The sequence below is a fragment of the Cynocephalus volans genome, chromosome 4, assembly GCF_027409185.1.
Source record: "Cynocephalus volans isolate mCynVol1 chromosome 4, mCynVol1.pri, whole genome shotgun sequence".
Taxonomy (NCBI): domain Eukaryota; kingdom Metazoa; phylum Chordata; class Mammalia; order Dermoptera; family Cynocephalidae; genus Cynocephalus; species Cynocephalus volans.
In genome coordinates this window covers 53,018,048-53,039,713 of record NC_084463.1, presented here as the reverse complement: position 1 = coordinate 53,039,713, position 21,666 = coordinate 53,018,048, and positions in this window count along the sequence as shown.

Sequence of the window (21,666 nt, the reverse complement as noted above, 5' to 3'; positions counted from 1 at the left end):
ACGCACCTGCTCATTCACTCAGGGAGGACTGTACTCCTCTGCCACCTCTTTGGGTTTACTTTTATTCCTGTTATTATCATTAACATTGTCATTGCCATTTTAAAAATCATCGCTTTTGTAATTATTACTGTTTTCATTTTTGTTGTTGTTGAACAATCATTGCACACATCCTTGTGGTCAAGTTATCCTGAATTCTAAAACTGAATGGACACCCCATTTGGGTCAAGCCCTCCCAAAAGTTTAATGAAAGTGAGCTGTGGTCTTGGTCTCTCAAGCTGATGTAACTTAGGATCTGGGAACAGACTCTGTAGTTCACGAGTTAGAATTTACAACTAGCAGTTGAGTAAGGGGGTACAAAGAAGACAGCTGTGCAGGACGGATGTTACCTAAGTGATGAGAAGGACCATAAAACAGTCACTAAGCTCCAGGGACAGGAGACATTGTCTTGACACACATCCTTGAGATGTCTTTACAAGACAAAATCCAGAACTCTCCCATCCCTTGGAATGTCCTGAGGTGGTGAACTATCAAGAACACAGATTGAGGGCCGGCCCGTGGCTCACTTGGGAGAGTGCGGTGCTGATAACACCAATGCCCCGGGTTCGGATCCCATATAGGGATGGCCGGTTCGCTCACTGGCTGAGCGTGGTGCTGACAACACCAAGTCAAGGGTTAAGATCCCCTTACCGGTCATCTTTAAAAAAAAAAAAAAAAAAAAAAAGAACACAGATTGATAGGATCCTGGTAAGTGATGAGGACACCAAAAGTTGTGTGTTTGTTCGCAGAGATCCTGCTTCTTTTTTTTTTTAAAGATGACCAGTAAGGGAATATTAACCCTTGACTTGGTGTCAGCACCACACTCTCCCAAGTGAGCCACGGGCTGGCCCTGAGATCCTGCTTTGTGTGCAGAGATGGGGCAACTCAGAACATTGAACTGGTGACTCACACAGCCCCGTCCACAATCCCCAACATTTTCTTTAAAACTCTCTGTCTATAAGTGTTCTCAGAGATCAGGATTTTTTGAGCTTTAGCCACTTGGACTCATTACTTGTAATTAAAGCTTAATTCCCCTCACTGCAACTCATGCCAGTGTTCTGGCTTTAGCTGCACATCACGTGAAGTGACACAACAGTGATTCTGTTACAGTTACAACTCACAACTGGCCATGTCTCAACTCTGTGACAAGTGAACTACTGTCAAGACTTCTTGGAGTCTCAGTGCTCTCTATGACATGGGGTTAGTGACTCTGCTCCCATACAGGAGGCTGGGCATCCAAGCTGCCCTGATGATGTGACCTCACCTTGTCCCACCTGAGAGATGGGAGGTCTGCTGCATGGGGACAGTCCAGGCAGAAATGCTGGAGAAGCTGCTGGAGTACCAAGTGCAGCCACCTGGGCAGAAATCCCTCCCACACCTGCACCTTCCTGTGCTCCTGCTGAGCCCTCACCTCCACCCAATGGTTGCTGGGCCTGCTGCTGGGAGGGTGAGCACCACTCCTCTATGGCACAGAGGTGACCTGGCTCCAACCGGTTGTGGCTTAAGAATGTCACTGCACCTGAGCTGTTTGCACCTCTGAAAAGTGGGTGCCAAAAGGATCAGACCAAGAGGGTCATTTCAGGGACCAGATGGAAAGTGCCTACCCAGTGTCTGCCCCTGTGGAAAGGACTGGAAGGGCTGCTCATGTTAACTATTTCCCTTTCCCCATGAAGCAGCCCCTCCCTCAGCTCTCACCAGCCCCTGGGTTTGGTTAGCATGGGTTTTGCATTTGTAAGAGAGGTTTGAGATTCCCTATAGAGGTCCCTGGTGGCAGGCAGAGGGGCGCAGGTCCACTCAGGTATCTGGGGAAGTGCTGCTTTGGGGGTTTTTTTTATTTAACAAATTTATATGAAGTTCTTGCCACATACAGTCACTTTTGTAGGCACTTAGCATAATCCATCAAACAGAACAGACCAAATTCCTGTCTTGCTGGGCTCCCACTTGATTTGGGAGTCAGCCAGTCCCAGTAGGGGTCATAGCAGGTCATGTCCAGAGCACAGAGGTGCTGCCTCCTATAGATTTGGATGGAGCCTCCCCTGTTGTGATGGGGATGGCAGACCTCAGTGTTACTGAACTCAGGTTCAGCTGCCAATCCCCTAGAGGAGGATAAAACCTCAGAAGCCAAATGGTTGGTGTTAGAAAAGCAGATGTATTCACCTGAAGGAGATGGTAGGCTATCCTCTCTCAAACCTTTAGCTCTACTGAGATTTCCTAAAGGAGTGGTTAAGGCAACAGAACGTGTTAGGAGAGAAGCAGGAGAGAAGGGTACCTGAGCTATGAGGGACCATGTCTATGAGTCAGGAGATCTCACCAAGTCTTCTTCTGGTTTCTGTTCTCATTTTCACTGTTATCTTGGGACCCTGCAAGATTTTGATTTGCTCCAGTTGTAGAATCATCTTTTTCTGCAGTCCTTTGCATAGTTTCACTTCATAGAGCTCTGGTTGACTTAGCTGGCACCCAAGGTCAGCTTCCGGTCATTTTGCCTTGATTATTTCTTAAAACTCTGCAAGTGTCAAAGAAAGAACTGTTAGCTTTGCAAAGTATTGATTAGCTTCTCAGCCTTGTTCTTTTAGGAAGCAATGTAAGAAAGTCAAGGGATGGGAGTGAAGAGTAGAGATAGAAAAGAAAATGTCCTTTTTCAGATCTCCTTCCACCCCCTTGCAGCCCAGGCAGCTTTAGGTCCCAACATGGCTTCAGTCCTGCTCAACCCAACATCCCCACTGTCAATAGTTCCTTCCATTTGCATGGAATGGACCACTGACATCTGACTGCTTCAGGCTGTTTCAGGGCTTAGTAGGGCTTAATGTGGATGGTAAATATTTGACATGATGGAGGACATAGATTTGGTTCCCAGCTGGAACATATTCACTCAGATGTTTTACCCAAACATTACTCAGAGTTAGCAAGCTATACATTAATTGGTACATGAAGAATTTTAAGAACTTACATGAATCCTTTAAGAACAGGATGTCTCATCCAAGTCATGAGCACCCCACCCCAAGGCTGTGAAGCTTTAGAGAACTGCTTGTGAGCTTTAGAGAACACAAGGCATCATTTCCCCCTTTTTGATCAAAACATTCCTCATCAAAGCTTTGATGATCAGTTTCCTGATTGAAAAGATTTCACTTTTTTTGTACAGATCCCTCTGTGCTGGAAAGGCTCATTCCCAGGTAGTCATGTCCCATGTCAGGGGGGATATGAAACAGCATTTAGGACAAATTAGGGCAACATGAAGTGGGATCCAGAACCTACAAGAGTCATGCTATTTTGTAACCAATGTTTCCAGTTTCATCCTGTTATAAAAAGAGCAGATTCTTATTTAGGTTATGAAAATAACCACATTGCCATAAAAATCAGAAGGATACACACAGTTTTCAAATTTTGGGACAATCACATACGGAGGAAGTGAATCCTTCCACCTTTGTTCATAAAAGTACATTTTACCAAAGTGCTGCAAGTTCTACAAAGGTTAAGAAAGAAGTTTTCCTTAAATCTGGAAAACAAAATATTTAAGTAAAGAACAAACAGTGAAAGTTACAAAACATAATTTTTACCAGTTATTTAACTTCATGTAATTAATTTTTTGTTTTGCATCATGTTTTTTAGCAGTTTTCTAAGCCCATCATGTTTCTTATTAGAGTTTTGAAAACTTTTATTTTGTCCACTGATCTTAAAGTTATCTGAGACTTGTGTTTAAGAACACTTGTTGGACTCTTTTCCGTGAATCTGACTGCAGATGACTTTAGAAAAAAACCAAAACTTTTGCAGTTTTCCTAAGAATCTGATCAATACTTCAAGAAAATCTTGTTCTAACATAGGGGAAATTTAGTTCTGTAACAATGTCTTTTTAATATGAAAGTTCAATCTTTAGAAAAACTTAGTTAATTCCTTTTTAATTATAGCCAATTTAATCACATGCAAAATTCTTTCATAAATTCACCTTTCACAAACCATTTTTACAACCTACTCAGATATTTGACAACATGATTTAGACTTTTCATTTTGTCCTATACTTTCTCTTTCCTGGGTAAACAATCATTCTGCTCTAGGACAAAATTCATTTCACAAGATGCTTCCTCACACCAAAGAATTCTCTCTTTCTCTCTCTCTTTTTAGCCCTCCTAACCAGTTACATCTCCACATCCACAGCTTTCTTCACATCTCTTCTCCTATGTACTGATTCCTTTCTCATCAACAGTACTAAATTTATCTAGAAATTGCATGATCAAAGATTATTCTGTTTTAGGCAGGATTCAGAACTTTGATGTTTAAAAGCTCTAGCAAAGACAAATATAATCCTGTTTGACCAGGAAACCCAGGGAAATAATTCTGAAAACGTTTCTCATTTTAAAAAAACCAAAAACCAAAACAAAACGTTTCCACCTTTTTTTCCCTTCAGTTTCAAGTGTTTTGGGGTTAAATTACCAAATATTAAGTCAGGTTTTTTGCTTTTTAAAAAAAAATTTTTAATTTATTGTCATATTCATTGTTACATATCATACTTATTCTTTTTGCCCCTTACCCAACCTCTAGCTTCCCCCTCCCCCTCCCCTCCACTCTTCCTTCTCACCTTTTCTTTTTCCCCTTTTTCTCTTCCTCCTCTCCCTTACCTCCTCCTCTAATAACCATAGATTTGTTCTCTCCACCTGATAGATTAACGGTTCCTTTGTTGGTTTGTTGTCTAGATGATCTGCAGAGTACTAAGACAGATGTGATCAAATCTTCCCCTATTATCATAAATCAGATGTTTCTTCTATTACTCTGGAGAGTGGAACTCTTCTTATTTATTTTATTTATTTTTGGTTTCTTCTGGTGCCTCTCTTTGTGTCAATGGAGTTGAGAGTCTGGCATGCCATCTGCATGGCTGTGACCTCTGCTATAGAGACTAACTGCTTTTGCAGCAGCCATGGCAATTGCTGTGGCTATAGAGGGCCACCTATGTGAAAATGGTGTTTGGGGTGTGCTCTTTACCTGGTTGTGGCTGGGTTTGGCTTCCCCATGGCTCCATACCTCTGGATCCCAGTGGGACCCAGGATGGATGTGGCATCTTGCCTAGTTGTTGCTGGGTTTGGCTCACCCCAGCTCCACATCTCAGGGCCCCAATGGGGTCCTGGGGTGGTGGCAGTAATTTGCCTAATTACAGTTGGATTTGGCTTCCCCTGGTTCCATTCCTCATTATATTATGTTATTGCAGAGCAGTTGGGGAAGAGAAGGGGAAGGGAAGGGAGAGGAAAATGAGGTGGGAAGAGGAGGAAAGAGGAGAAATGTGGTCAAGGCCCATGGCCTCCACCCATTCCAGCTGGTCCTTGACCCTACCCCATCCCTAGCTGGGAGCCCATGGGGCTTCCAGTCCTTCTAGGTTTTATAGGTCTTCTTTTGTGGTGTTATAACTTTACTAATTAATATCAAAATTTGTCTCTGTTCTGTGGGTATTTTATTCTTTCATTCAGCTCAGTGCTGGATTATTTGCCATTCCCACCACTTAAACTCAGCACTGAAACTAATTTGTTAGTCTTTGCTTACTTCTAAAATTGAGGAACTTCCTGTGGGGACCAGCACTTGAGCCCTGCACTTGAGCTGAGGTGAATTGCTTCATTGCTGCTGATTCCCTGGGGAAGGCTTTTGGTGCAGCTCAGGTTTTAATGGTTGAGCTTGTATGTATGTCCAGGTCTTGTGAGGGCTGATACTCTCAGGTTGCAAGGAAACTCTGGTCTGGGCCTGAGTCTTTTCAGCAAACTGTACCCCTGCAGTTCTGTATCTCTGACCACTCTCCACTGAGTGGTTCTGCACTGATTGGAGGGCAGATCATCTGTCTATGCTGTGCCCCAGTGTTCCCCCAGTGGGCCCATCTCTCCCATTGCCCATACTCCAAATACTTCCCATTGGACAGTCCATGCACTGGTCCCTTGCAATGACTCACTGACCTCTGGTTGGCTCTTTTTTCCATTGTCTGTTCTTCCTCACTCCTATGTGTGTCAGTGGTCTTGCTGGCCTGGAGGCCAAGTTCTTCTTCTCCCCTGGTGCCTCCAACTGCAACTTCATAGGGAGGGTACAGCTGCAGTTTTTGCCAGGTCTTCCTCCATGTGCTCACCAGCTCCAGCCTTAAAGTGGCCAGAGCTCAAAATGGTGGGAGCAATCTTTTCTTTCTCTCATTCTCATTTCTCCTGCTTTCATGAACTCTGTAAGTCTCTCCTCCTCACCCCCTGAGCTCTAGAAGCCCCAGCTTGACTGTCATTCTTTTTAATAGTTGTAAATTGGTTGAATTGTGGGAGAGAGTGACACTGGGGACCATCTATACTGCCATCTTGACCAGAAGCACTGAAATATTTACATTTAGCTATGACTGGTTGAATTGTATAAGAAAAACAAAATCTCCAAGTTACCTTGATATTTTACTTAACAGGGTCTGTGTTTACTCATGCAGAACTCTGTGTACAGATAAATTTTGTCCAGAGACTTAACCAAGTATAATGTTCTGTTTCTCAAGCTTACAAGGAAAAACTCAGAAAAAAAATATTCTTTTTTGTTTTTAGTCATCAGGTGTTTAATGAAAAAAAGGCATAAATGTAGTTACTCAAGCTCAAAGAAACATACAAATTTTGTTTAACTGATTCCAAGCCCACTGGCTGGCAGACTTGGGTACTTCATATTTTCTCCAGCCTCATTTGAGAATGATGTATCCATGGTTTGACTCCTGCAAGCTTTAAAGCATTATGAGTTGTTAGTAAGACATCAAAAGGTCTGTGCCACTTTTTGTGTTAGCAGGTATTCTGGACATTGTTCTTTCCAGGTTTTTTATAAGACTTTGTCTCCAAGCTGGAAAGGATGGAAAGGCTCATCAGGTGAAAGAGGCATGTAAAGAAAGCAAACTCATGAAGAGTCGTTAGTACCTGACATAACTGTTGTACATACTGTTTGATAGGATTGTCAAGATCTATCCCTGGGTCAAGTAAACCTAAGCTGGCCTGGATGGTTCTCCCATGTACAATCTCAAAAGGACTCAATTTAAGTCCACTTCTAGGTGCAACCTGGACCCTAAGCAAGACAGTTGCCAACAGCTTCTCCCAGGTTAAGTGAATCTCTTGACAAAGTTTTCCTATGGTCTTTTTCAGAGTGTGGTTGATCTTCTCAGTCTTACCTGTTGACTGAGGTCTCCATGATGAGCATAGTTTCCATTTAATCTGTAAGGCCTTGCTTTCCTTCTGTGTGACCTTTGAAACAAAGGCTGGTCCGTTGTCACCCTGAATTATGTTTAGAAAGCCAAACATAGCTGTTACTACTTAATAAAATTCTGGCAACCTCTGAAGCTTTCTCTGTTCATCTTGGGTAGGTTTCAACCCACCCTGAAAAGTATCCACCATAACAAGAATGTATTTAAGGTTTTCCACTGTGTTAGGCATCTGAGTGAAATCAATTTACTGGTCATCAAAAGGACAGACTCTCTTACACTACACTCCTTTTTGAAGAGGATGTTTACTAGTTTGGGTTATTTTTAGCACATAACTGGCAGCCTTGAGTCACTCATTACATGGTTCCACTGTGAATTCAGCATTACATTGTCTGTGCTCCATGAAGCTACTGCCTTCGGTATATAATTTCCAGCCTGGTTTAGGTAATAGTTGGTCCAACAGTTCTGGCCACCTGGAATAGACTGCACCCAGACCCTGAAGGCAGTCATGCATTCAGCCATCCTCTGTGCCACTGGTGGGCAGCAGGGGTCTGGATTCATGTTGGTGATTGTCTGTGAGAACTCCTGCTCCTGACTTCAGTATTATGAGTACAGGAATTATATTTTTGGCTTGGCCAGGGACCCCATTTACCCAAACTGTTTTACTCACTTGCTTGTAGACTTTGGATGGAAAGAGTTCACCTTTTGGAGGTCTGACTCTATCAAGGAGCATCTGGAATTGCAAGCCTTGCTCAGGAGGCATTCTTATCTGCATATGTACTTTTTTTAGGACAAAAAGTCACTTGTGCATTTAATTTATACAGAAAAACTCTTCACAGCAAAGGAATTCGACAATCACACATATACAAAAAGCTATATCTCAGTGTCAGAAACCCTAGATGGCACTCCAGAAAAGGTTGAAGAAAAGACTTTTTGGGGGGCCTACCTGTAAACCATATTATGGGCACTTTCTTCCCAGCATTTTTAGCTAATTTAGTGTTTAGGGCTGAGTGACTGGTTCGAGTATCCAATAGAAAATCAATTAATGTATTCCCCAGTATAAATTGTACCTGGGGCTCCTGTGGGGAAAGAATTAGTGGCTCTGAAAGGTTTAGTGGAGTCCCCAGGCCCCCTCATTCATCATTAGAGAAGAATTAAGCTACCAGACCTTCCTCATGACTGGCTCAATTCCAGGCTGTTGCTGCAGTTGCCATTTTGGGAATAAAGCCAACATGTTTGTGCATTTTGCACTGGGGCCGATAGGCATAATTTTTCCACAGCCCTGAGACCCAATCATCATGCCAGTTTGCAGGCACCTAAGTCTCCATGGCATCCTACACCCTGGGAACAGGTGGTCCTGTGCAGCAAGGGGTCACCCTTAGGACAGAGGGGGTCAGTGTGCACAATTTCCAGAGCCTCACAGCCAACCAATCAGAGCTTTCTGCCATGGATGGTGGCCCCTCCCTCTTCAATAAAGCACCTTTTCAACTTTCAGAGCCATTCTGAGTTAATCCATGGCTGCAATGGATCTGCATAGATCTGAGTTCCCCACTGGGGAGGTTACGGAGGCCTTGCACACCTCTGTTGATGGCACAGGCCCCCACCTGAAACACCAGTGAGCTTGTGCAGGGCTGGTACCACCACAGAGGGGACTGCAAACAAACCCAGAATCTCTCTTATGGGAACAGGGCTGCAGAATTTTCAGAGCCTGAGACTCAACTAATCAGAGCCTTCTGTTACTGGTGGCCATGCTGCTCTCCTCAGTGAAGTGTTTGTGCACCTCACAATGGTGCTGTGTCCCTCCCCAGATCCAGCAGTCCGACCCAGAGCCACACACTCCTGCATGGAAGTTGTGGACAGCCCGCATGCCCCTCATGGAGGCACAGAGCTCTACCTGCAGCTCCAATACCACTCATGCTTACATGATCCTGTCAGAGACTACAGAGCAAGCCAGCATGTCTCTTGGGGGCACTGCAGCCTGTCCACAGCCCCAGAAACCTTGAGTGGAGCAGCCTACCCACACTGTGGAGCTTCCGAGTGACCTTGTGCCAGAGACCCAGCATCTCTCTTGGGAGTTCAGGGTCCCATCCACACCACAGTCACCTCACCCAGAGAGACCACTCCAGCTGGACAGCTGCAAAGGACCCCAGCATCTCTTTTGGTGGCACAGGTTCCCACCCATGACTCCAGAGACCTTATCCATAGTAACCCACTCCACCTAAAGAGCTGCAGAATGATCCAGCATTCTTCTTAGGGCCAAATGGTCTTGTCCAAAACTATCATGCCCTCACCCAGAGTGGGCCACTCCCAACAGTGGTGCTGCAGAGCAACTCGGTGTCCTTCTTGAGGATGCAGGCCTCCACTTATGAACCCAGCAACCTCCACCCAGAGTGGCCCATATCAATGGAGAAATTGCAGAGCACACCAGCATCTCTCTTGGGGGCACAGGGTTCAACCCTCAGCCCCAGTGCCCTCAGCCCCAGTGTGTTGTCGATCCGTACTCCAAGGGGAGATGGTGGGAAATGAAGAAAGACACAATTTATCTTATGGGATTAGGAGGACTTTTTAGGCTGCTGACCTGCCTAAAAAGTCCTAGTTTATTTTTAGTTCCTTTTTATAAGCCAGTGAATTTAACAAATCGTACTAATTAAATCAGTTATGTCTGGTACCCAACTATTTATAGAACAGACCAGTTTTAGCTGCCATGGTGCTTAAAGGTTTCTGGCTAACTACTTTTCAACAAAACAAGAGCATAAGTTCCTCATTTACAAAACAGGAACATAAGTTCCTTTTTACAAAACTCTCAGGGTCTTAGGTTCAACCAAAGGTCAGACCTCAATGAAAAGGAAAAGGGGGAAGTAGGCAAAAGGGATGCTATCCTTGCTGGATCCCCGAGAATGGCAAGGACTCTGTCAGCTTGCCACTCAGTATCCCACACCAGTGACCTTGCCTTATGTTGCCCTGTGTTGTCCACTTTATTTGTGGACCTACAGAGTGCCCAACACCTCCTTTAGGTGTACAGGGCCCTGCCCAAAGCCCCAGTAATTCCACTGAGTTGCCCACTCTAGCTGAGGAGCTCATGAGCACCTCACTGTCTCCCCCAAAGTTCAAGCTTCTAAATCTCAGCTCCCAGATATCTCACCTAGAGTTGCCCATTTCAGCTGAGGAGTTTTAGAGCATCTCAGCTCATCTGCCAGGGTTACAGGATTCTGTTCAAGTTGCCAGGGAGTTCATCCAAGGTCACCCACTCCAGCTGAGCACTGGCAGGACACCCTGGCATGTCCTTAAGTTGTCCTTAAGACTAATTTAATATTGGTTTAAGAAAAACAGCTGTATCTTCTGAGTTATCAGCAAAATACCCATATGTTCACCTTTGGGTGAACACCTGATATTCACAGGCTATGAAGTGGTTAACAACAACAACAACAAAAACCTTAAAATGATGACCAGCTTTGTCCAATATCTCAATTTTTATAAGTAATCTATGTTTAATTGTTAAAATACATACATAAATTAGGTCAATGTAAATGAGGTCAATGTTTATAAATAATTTTTATGTAATTTAAAATCTTAAAGTTATGTTAAATTAACTGAAAGTTACTCACTAAATTTCCAAATAAGACATAAAAACTAAAATATAAGTGGGCTTAACAAATATGTGTGTTCTTAGTTTTAAATTTTATAAAAAGCTAAATACATTTGGGTGTATTGATATACATAAAACTTAAAGTTATTCAAAAAATTAATGTTTGGAAAATATGTTTCTAAAATTATAAAATGGTTCTCATTTATAAAATGATGACACAAAACATACAGCTCAAAATTGATTGCTTCCTCAGTTCTCACAAAAAATAGTTACTAATTGTCAGTAGTCTAATCAATATACCTAATTTTGTTTACAAAGTGTATGAAAAAAGATGTCGTTTTTATTTTTAAAATTACTAAAAAACATAAAATTGTTTTTTATTAAAAATAATAGTTTTATCCAAATTCAGAGGTTATTAGATGTTGTATCAAAAAGTAAATTCAAAAATAAGAATAAAAACATGATAAAGATCAATGTGAAAAAGGGAAATATGAAGAAAGTCATGGGTATGAAGATGTATTTTTGATAAGGAAGGTTAAAAAAGAAAAAAAAAGAATTTTGTATAAGAAAATATTACATAGTAAATTTGTATCTTAAAGTAAACTTACTATTAAGAAAGAGGAATAGAAAGTCTGAAGCATGTCATGGAAATGTCTGACTAAGGTGAAATAATGGTTCCTGAAGGGTTGAATTTATAAGAAGTATTTTGTGTGTGATTACCTTGGTTATAATTAGATGAAATTACAATTATTTCTAAAGATTAAACATTGATATTAAAAATACACTGATGCAAAACTAAATTTTATCCCTGTGTGTTAGAACAGAAAGGTTCATTGAGGTATTGATCTGCTCTTAGTAAAATTATAATAATTGTTTATTATTTGAAAAAAATTTTAACCTGCTTCATTAATGCCATCTTCTAAACTATAGTTATTTCTTCCTAAGATTCATTTAATATCCCTATTTTCAGATTGGAAATGCTGTCTTCTATATTCAGAATGGTGATTTCACTTCCTGAGGTAGAATATTTCTCTTAAACCTTCTTAGATTCATGTCTCAGAAGTTCAACTTATACCGTGTCTTGCTGCATGTAATTTGCAGGCCCTATGTCAGAGTCTGCAGCTCTTTCCTTTACTCCCCTTGAGAAGGCCTTGGAGTATAACTCTGTTTAATCTGCTCATCAGATGACTCGGCAGTTGACTGACACTAAAATCTCCTGTGTCGAAGACCTAGAAAAACAATGTTTTCCTCCAGTATAATTTAAAAGTACTCATGGCTTTTCTTAATTTTGTTGTTGTTGTTGTTGTTGCTGTCTGGCTGGTAATGAGGTCTCAACCCTTTATCTTGGGGTTATAACACTATGCTCTAATCAACTGAGCAAGTCAGCCAACCCCATATTTTTTTAACTGGCTTTATTGCAATTCTAGAAATAGACAACTCTTCATTTTATGCAATAGAATGTGTTCCCTTTGCTTTTCTTGATGTATTTAAATTGTTACTCTCATTACCTTGGATACATTCTTTCTATGTTTGATTAAATTTAAACCTTTTCATCAAGTCCAACTTTCAGTTTATCCAAGCCAGCTTCCCAGAGGAAGATGCAATCACACTACAGGAAGTTTATTTATAACTTTTTGGTGACTGGCCTTTAAAAAACTTAAGATTTTGTGTTTCTTTCTTTCTCTCATGGCTGGCCTGTATGGGGATTTGAAACCTTGGCTTTGCTGTCACCCACACCACACTCTACCAAGTGAGCTAACTGGCCAGCTTCAAAGATTTTGTGTTTTGTTAAAATTTTCTGTTATCTTTATTATGCTTTTAATTACGTGGAATAATTGATCATCAAATGGGTAAAGGTTTTTACATCCGTGTAACATTTTGAGTTGTTTTTAAAGTCTTTTGGGCCTGGCTAGTTAGCTCAGTTGGTTAGAATGCTGTGATGGTAAGACCAAGGACAAGGGATTGGATCCCCATACTGTCCAACTGCCAAAAAAAAAATCTTTAGATTATTATTCTGGTTAAATAGACAATTATTTTATGTTGGCCTGGGATCCTGTTATGATCAAGTGTTTTCAACATTTAGGCATGTTTAATGGGCTTCTCCAATAGCAAAATTCTAAAATAAGTCTTTGAGATTTTTCCAGTTGGGCCTCTGGACAGCCTTAAATGGTTTACCTCTCATCTTGTAGAGATATTAAATGATTAAGCATTATTTGACAAACTATGTGGAATGAATTGTCCAGTGGTATATAATACCAGATATTCATAAATTTATATTTATGGGTGTTTTAGTCCGTTTGTGTTGCTATAACAGAAAAACCCGAGACTGGGTAATTTATAAGGAAAAGAGGTTTATTTGGCTTACGATTCTGGAACAGCTCCATCTGGCATGGGCCTCAGGCTGCTTGTACTCATGGTGGAAAGTGGCAGGCAGCCAGTGGTTACAAGCAGATCACATGGTGAGAGGAAGCAGGAGAGAAATAATGTGCCATGGTCTTTTTGAGCAATGAGCTCTCACTGGAACTAATTGAGTGAGAACTCACTCATTAATCCTCCCTCCCCCAGGGAGAGCATTAATCCATTCATGAGGGATCTGCCCCCATGACTCAATCAGTTTCCAACACTGCCACATTGGAGATCAAATTTCCACATGAGTTTTGGAGGGAACAACACATCCAAACTCCATCAATGGGTATATTGTTAATATAGTTGTCACATAATTATATAAAGTTCTTAAAATCTAATATATGTTACCAGTCATATTTTGGTATTATGTTAAATCTTCTTTAAGGACATATACAAACCATGAACTTCACAAAGGCCATCACAAACCTACACAAAAATACTTTGGAGAGCTCTGCCCAACAACTGTCTCACCGACCTCACACTGGCTTCATCCTTTTTATTAATTCTTGTTCCAAGGATAATAAAAATTAGTCCCAATTATGTAATTCTTCATCACTTTTCTTTTAAAACCCTTTGCCTTTCTTTACCTCCCTGAATACACACATAGTTTACTATGACACATGTATTCCCATTCACACATAGTTTATTCTAAGATGAGTATTCCCATTATAATGCTCTAGGCCCAGGAAAACTCTATATATTTGGCCATGCTATTTTTTAGGTTAGCAGGAGAATCTATAAAATAACTTCTGATAGTTTTACTTGCTATATCAAACGGCAAGTAATTTAGTAGTTGTCATATAGGTAGAATATTTTGACACTTGTTAAAATAGTAAGGAAGACTTTTGCAACAGGAACTAACTCTATGGAAGTAGGGGAGAGAGAAGGACGTCAACTCCTAACACAAAGCGATAAGTGGAAATTTATTGCCAAAGCTAACGTGATGGGGTCAGTGGCTAGAAGGTTACTGGGAGATGATATCAAGAGTGGGAGGATTCTTGTCAAATTGACTTATCAAAACACCAAGGTCCAGGGTATGATTCCTGATCCAGGCAGCCATCATAAGAAAAAACAAACACAAAACAAATAATCCAAAAAACAAACAACAACAACAACAAAAACACCTGACAGCAGAATTTTTGCTAAAGGCAGGCCAAAGTTGAGACCATGTTAAGAAAAGAGATCAGAGGAGTCTGACTAACATCTGCTCAAAGACAGACTCTTTGCCACGCTTTTGATAAATATTATCAACTGCCCTCCGAAGACTTGGTTCACCTTCTATGAGCCTAGGAGTATGTACAAGATGCCCCATTTTCCACTGTTACCTACCAGTTGTTTTCAAACGTCTTCATCCTTTTCAGCCACATATGCAAAAGTAGTGTCACCTTACAAACCTTCTGGCAGTAAATATCAAAGGTCTTAAGTGGGTGCATCACCATTTCTAGAAATGTATCCCAAGAAAATAATGAAACATGGTGTTCAGCACTGTATTGTTTATAATTTTAAAAAAACTAAAACAACAGCCTAAAAATACCTGCGGGGATTTGTTAAATTAATTATAGCACACCCATTGGATAAAATTCTTTCAACCATTAAAACTTATGCATAAAATTGTATGATCAGCAGGTTTCAAGTTTACCTTTTTTAAACCTTTATGTTCTTCTCACCTAAAATCTCATACAAATTCGATAGCATTCATAAATTTTTGCATTAAAATTTTAAATTATTCAAGTAATTAACAGATATAAAAATGGAATGAAAAGTGAAACACCAACACTCCTTGTTTCAGTTATTATTATTATTGTAGAAATAACTACAGCCAGTTTGGTAAAGACTTGGAGACTTTTTCCTAAAGTGTATTTTACTTAGTGATTTAAGTTTTAGTTTTTGCTCAAGTGACAAATAAATTCTGTCTTAAAATGTGCAAATAACACAAAATTATGTGATTTAAACTTCCCTGTTATCTTTTGTCCCTAAATCTTTCTGCTTCTTCAGAGCAAACCACTATGAACAGGCTGGTATGTCTCTTCCTCAAACTCTTTTTAGAGATCAAATCTACTCTAACAATATATGTGTGTTTATTTTCTCTTTAACTTTTATTATGGAAAATTTATACACATATTAAGGTACAAATCATACTGTAGTGAAGCCATTTACTCTTCACCTAAATGTGAAAACTGCCTTATTTACTTTATATATTATTTTTCTGTCTTTTAAAACAAGTCCAATGTTTTCTGATGCTTCACACTAAATACTTCAGTATGCCTCTCTAAAAGTAAAAAAAAAAAATTCTTGTATAATCCAATTCCAAAATTACACCTATCAAGATAAAAAATGACTGCACCAAACCATATTTAATTTTCTTCCAATAACCCCTAAATGACCTTTGCAGTTTGTTTGGGCAAACAGTTTTCTGGACATTATTACTAATAGAGGAGGCAATGAGCTGCTCCTCTGTGTTTATTCTTTGTTGCATGTCTAGTGCTTTTCATAGGGAAGACAGAGAGTGGAAAAGCAGAAAATATCTGTAAATGAGACAATGAATATTTTATTAACAAAAAATCCAGGATACAATACAGCCTGTACAGTATGAGCACCTTCCTTTTAACATTTTAAAATTTTTTATTTTTTAAAACACTTTTAATTAGCACATAATAATTGGACATATTTGTGGGGTGCATTGTGATGTTTCACTACATGTCAAAACAAAGTGAGCAACCACAATAGATGTTAAATCCGATCCTCAAAGGTCATAAAAATGTTTCTGCACCTCTGCATGCCCCTCAAAATCCAAATCCCTCCCCAGAGTCATGAATGAAAAAAGCAGCCTCCAGAACCTTTTCTGCGCATCCTACACAATGTTACAATTGACATAATTATTCCAACCTGTTTTTCTCTCATACAAATATCTCTTTTGAATATCATGCTGTGTCAGTTAAATATATCTAATAATTTAAAAGTTGACTTTAGTTAATTTAGATGTAACTGAATTTTACATGTTTCTTCCTCATTCTAGAAATCCATTGCACAGATATTTGCTTTGTGCATGGGCACAGCTTGATTTTGCCTTTTTCTCCCCATGTTTGGCTACCACCATTGATGTTCCAGTGACTGTATTCAGACCATGTGTCTTTTGTAAGTTCCTCTAGGAAAATAAGTTAGAAAGGGAAAATCCAATTTAAATGCTAATCTTCTGCCACATGGGCTACTGCAAAGCTTTTACCAACTGGTATTCTTTCCAGCTTAGTACAGGAAAGTCTGAGCTTGCATGTCATGGTCACTAGGCAGTACCCCTGTCTTCCTTTTGAAACAATCTGATGGACTGAAAATAAAATCTCATGTTTTTAAAATTTTCACCCATTGCTGCTGAAGTCAATTAAAAATTAATCTAAATATAGCAGCTTGTATGAGGAAAGTGGAACTGAGATGCTTAGCACAGTGGTGGCCACAGCAGGTGCTCAATAAAAAGGGTGTATGTGCATCTGTACATTTACTTCCTTTTTCTTCTTAGCTGAGGACTTTCACTGGGTGCCGCACCCTCCTCCAAGCAAGCAGTGGGTGCTCATCTTATTTTAGTTTTCAATCTTTCATACTGAAGAATCGTCATAGAGCACCTGCTGTATACCAAGTCTACATTAATGTAGAAAGTTCAGCAGTTCACTTCTTTCTGTTCAGGTAAATTCGCTCTCAGATTCAAACTACTTGTTTTGGTAGCAGCTCCCTGTTGAATTTTTTTCAGAATCTGGGTCAGCTAAGGTGTCTAAATAAATAAGTAAATAAATAAATAAATAAAAATCTTCATCCCCCTTAAGACTGTAAAAGACTTTTTGTCATTTCTGGGCAAGTCTTGTTTGGTACCAGACTTGGCAAGTCTATGGTAAGCGCACTTTTGATTTCAGCTTCGCACTGGGTGGAGCGTGGACTCTCATATTCTCATTATTCTTTTTCTTCTCTGTTTCTGAACATCTAAAGGCAAATTACTTTCTATAAGGGGTGGGGACAGGCCAACCTTTTAAAAGTCACTAAGGGGGTCACCACCTTTCTAGGAGGGACCTCAAACTAACAGAAAAACTGTTAGTGTCTATACAGAGAGCAGGTATGCTTCAGTAGTTGCTCATGATTTAGGATATTGTGGAAGCTGAGAGGTTTCCTCACTTCCAGTGAAGATAAAATAATAAATGAGACACATGCAAAAAAAACTATTAAATGCAATACAGTTTTATGCTGCTCTAGCTATTATCAGTCTTTGTCTACTTGGTACCCTACTTGGAGTATACTCCTCAGCATTTGTAGTGACCAAGAAACCCGTTTTACTGGACAAGCTATAAAACAAGTGAGTGCTATGTGGCCGGTCAGGCAGCAATTCTGTTGTGCTTCCCATTTCCAGTCCTCTGGACTAGTTCAACACATAAATAGTACTTTTAAGACCCAGCTGGCAAAGTTTCTGGAAACTTTCAAATTGCCATGGCCAAAAGCCCTACCTAGAGTGTTTCTGAACGTAAGAGCTACTCCCTAGAGATTGCACAAGCTCTCACCTTTCAAGATAATTGCTGGACCCCCCATGCATTTGATTCCAACTCCTTTTGGCCCAAAATTAATAAAAAGTTGGAATGCTTATTATAAATATATTATCAAGGCTATAAATAAAAATTATTTTCTGACAGAACAATTTTTCCACAGTACACTCCCAGAAGACAAAGACATTAAGCACCATAACCTACCACAAGGAGATTTTGTCAATTGAAAAAGAGATTTGTAAAAGTATTTTCCCAACCATGCCAGAAAGGGCCATACCAGGTTCTTCTGACCAATGCCTGCACTGTCAAATTTAAAGGAATTGATTTCTGGATTCCTGTATCTCATTTTTTAAAAAAATCAACTTCTGGGTGGGCGTCTAGTTTTGCCAACAAATTAAAACTAAAATTCTCAAAATTTAATATAGATGGCACCTGGGTAGATTGCATTTTTCCAAGATGAACAGACTAGGCCTATACACTTTTTCCTTTCTATTAATTCTTACTTTATTTTCTTTCTACTTCTCCTTGAAAGACAATGCTCTTATCCACATTTCCCAGCCACCTGTACAAATTGAATCTCTGGTCCCTCCTATAGGTCAGACTTTCTCATCCACCTTCAGTGACCATCCTATGTCTTACCTACTCAAATCAGTGATCTCCTAGAAATATGTAATGGATCATCACTGTTAAAACATTCCTTAGGTCTCCCTACCATATATAAAAATAAGTTATTGGGATCAATTCCTTTTTTTTTTTTTTTAACATTTACTGGTTTATTTTATTTTTTTAAATTTATTTTATTTATTGAATCAAAATTGACTATACATATTTCTGGGGTTGAACATTGAGATATGTTGATCAAATCAATATTACTAGCATATATATTGTTACAAATTGTAATTATTCTTTATGTCCCTTGTCCAATCCCTCCCCATCCCCCTTTCCCTTCCTCCTCCCATCTCTAATTACCCTAGATTTCTTCTCTCCTTCTGAAAGAATAATGGTTACTCTGTTAACTTGTTGCCTAGATGATCTGTCCAATGCTGAGAGATGTGATCAGGTCCCCCAATATTATCATACAACAGATGCTTCTTCTGTCACTCTGAAATGGGCTTTGTGGAGAGAAACATCCTCTTCTTTTCTTTGTTCCTGCTGGTGACTCTTCTTGTGTTAATGCACTCCAGTGGTTGGCAGACCATCTACGTGGTGGCTGTGGCATCTAGCCGCTTTTGCAGTAGCCATGGTTATTGCAGCACCCACATGGAGGTGCTGCTTTTGGCATGCTCCTTGGCACTGGCAGTATGCCTGGTTGTGGGGTGTGTTTGGTCCCCTTTTCCATGCCTCTGGTCCCTGGGCAGGCCTCAAGGCACTGGTGCCATGTGCCTGGTTGTGGGTGAGGGGTTCAGTCCCCTTTTCCATGTCCCAGGTCCCTAGGCGGGCCCTGACATACTGGTGCAGTATACCTGGCTGTGGGAGGAGGGTCTGGTCCCCTTCTCCATACCTTGGGTACCCAGGTGGGCCCTGAGGTGCTGGTGTTTTGTGCCTGGTGTGGGAGGAGGGTCTAGTCCCTTTCTGCATGCCTCTGGGCCAGGTGGGCCCTGAGGTGCTGGCACAGTGTCCCTGGTTGTGGGAGAGAGGTCTAGTCCCCTTCTCCTTGCCTTGGGTCCCTGGGTGAGCCCCACGGTACTGGCATGGTGTGCCTTATTGTGGGAGGAGGGTCTGGTTCCTGACTCCATGCCTTGGGTCACTGGGTGAGACCCAAGGTGCTGGCTTGTTGTGCCTACTTGTGGGAAAGAGGTCCATTCCCCTTCTCCTTGCCTTGGGTACCCAGGCAGGCCCCAAGGTGCTGGCATGGTGTGCCTGGTTGTGGGAGAGAGGTCCAGTCCCTTTCTCCACACCTAAGGTCCCTGAGCAGGCCCTGAGGCACTGGTGCAGTGTGCCTGGCTGTGGGAGAGAGATCCAGTCCCCTTCTCCAGGACTCAGGTCCCTGGGTGGGTCCTGAAGCACTGTCTCAGTATCCCTGGTTGTGGGATAGAGATCCATTTCCCTTCTCCTTGTCTCAGGTCTCCGGGCAGACCCCAAGGTGCTGTGTGGTGTGCCTGGTTGTGGGAGGGTGGTCTGGTCCCCTTCTCCATGCCTTGGTTCCCCAGGCGAGCCCTGAAGTGCTGGCTCAGTGTGCCTGGTTGTGTGAAAGAGGTCCATTCCCCTTCTCCTTGCCTTGGGTCCTTGGGCAAGCCCCAAGGTGCTGGCGTGGTGTGTCTGGTTGTGGGAGGGGGGTCCAGTCCCCTTCTCCATGCCTCAGGTCCCTGGGCGGACCCTGAAGCTATTGCACAGTGTGCCTGGTTGTGAGAGAGAGGACCATTCCCCTTCTCCTTGCCCCAGGTCCCTGGGTGGGCTCCAAGGTGCTGGCATGTTGTGCCTGGTTGTGGGAGAGTGGTCCAGTCAGCTTCTCCTTGCCTCAGGTCCCTGGGCAGGCCCCAAGGTGCTGGCGTGGTGAGCCTGGTTGTGGGAGGGGTGATCCAGTCCCTTTCTCCATGGCTCAGGTCCCCAGGCTGGCCCCGAGGCACTGGTGCAGTTTGCTTAGAAGTGGGAATAGGGTCTGGTCCCCAGATCAAAGCCTCCAGTTCCCAGGCAGGCTCCAAGGTGCTGGTGGTGTGCCTGGGCCGGAACTAATTTTTTGTCCTTTGCTTCTAACATGGGGGAACTTCCTGTGGGAACCAGTACTTGAGCTGTGTGGTTGTTTAAATTGCTACTTTCCTGCTGTTTCCCTAGGGACGGCTTTTTGTGCAGCTCAGGGTTTAATGGTTGATCTTATAGGTATTTATGGCTCTCCAGAGACCCAGTAGATCTGTGTTCTGTAGAATCTCTGATCTGGGCTTGTGTTTTTTCACCAAACTGCACCCCATGCAATTGTGCATTCCTGACCAGTATCCTCTGAGTGGTCCTGTGCTGATTGGGGGGCAGATTGGCTGTCCTTGCTGTATCCCAGTGTTCCCCAGCTGGGCACATCTCCCCCACTGCCTGTGCTGCAAACACTTCCCATGGGATGGGCCCCTGTGCTGGTCCCTTGCGATGACTCAACAGCCTCTGAATGGCTCCCTTTTTTCAGCTATTCTGGCTCCTTGCTCCTGCATGGGTCCATGTGAACCCTATTAGTGGTCTTGCTGTCCTGGTGGCCACCAAGGCCTTCTCTCCTGCTGCCTCCAAGTAACGCCATCCGAAGGGCACAGCTGCGACTTCTGTTGGCTCCTTCTCCATGTGCTTATCAGGTCGAGCCTTAAAGCAGCCACGGCCCAAAATGCTCAGAGCAGCTTTTTCTTTCTCTCATCGTAGTTTCTCCTGCCTTCATGAACTGCATAGGTCTCTTCCCCTGAGCTCCAGCAGCACCAGCTTGGCTGATGTTCATTTTTATAGTTGTTAATTGGTTGATTTGTGGGAGACAGTGACGCTGGGAACCATCTATTCTGCCATTTTGATTGGATCTCTCTGGACCAATTTCAAAAGGAAAATATATTAGCAATACTTAGTAATATGACCAACTCCTGGTTTTATTTTATTATATATAGAAAATGCACAGATATGCAAGCCTGTGGCTCACTTGGGAGAGTGTGGTACTGATAACACCAAGGACAATGGTACAGATCCTTATATAGGGATGGCTGGTTAGCTCACTTGGGAGAGCATGGTGCTGACAACACCAAGTTAAGGGTTAAATATACCCTTACTGGTCATCTTTTTTAAAAAAAGAATGAAAATGCACAGGTAGAAGAATTGTCTGTGTGCCTATCAGATACATTTAATTTCGTGGGTGGGATACCTCAGTTTGAACATGTGGATGTTTGGACACCTGGACAACGGTAGACCAATGTAAATTAGAATATTTGACTGCTCTGTTATTAGTACATAATAGAACTTAAACTAATCATTGGATTAATGATTAAGTTATCTGCCTT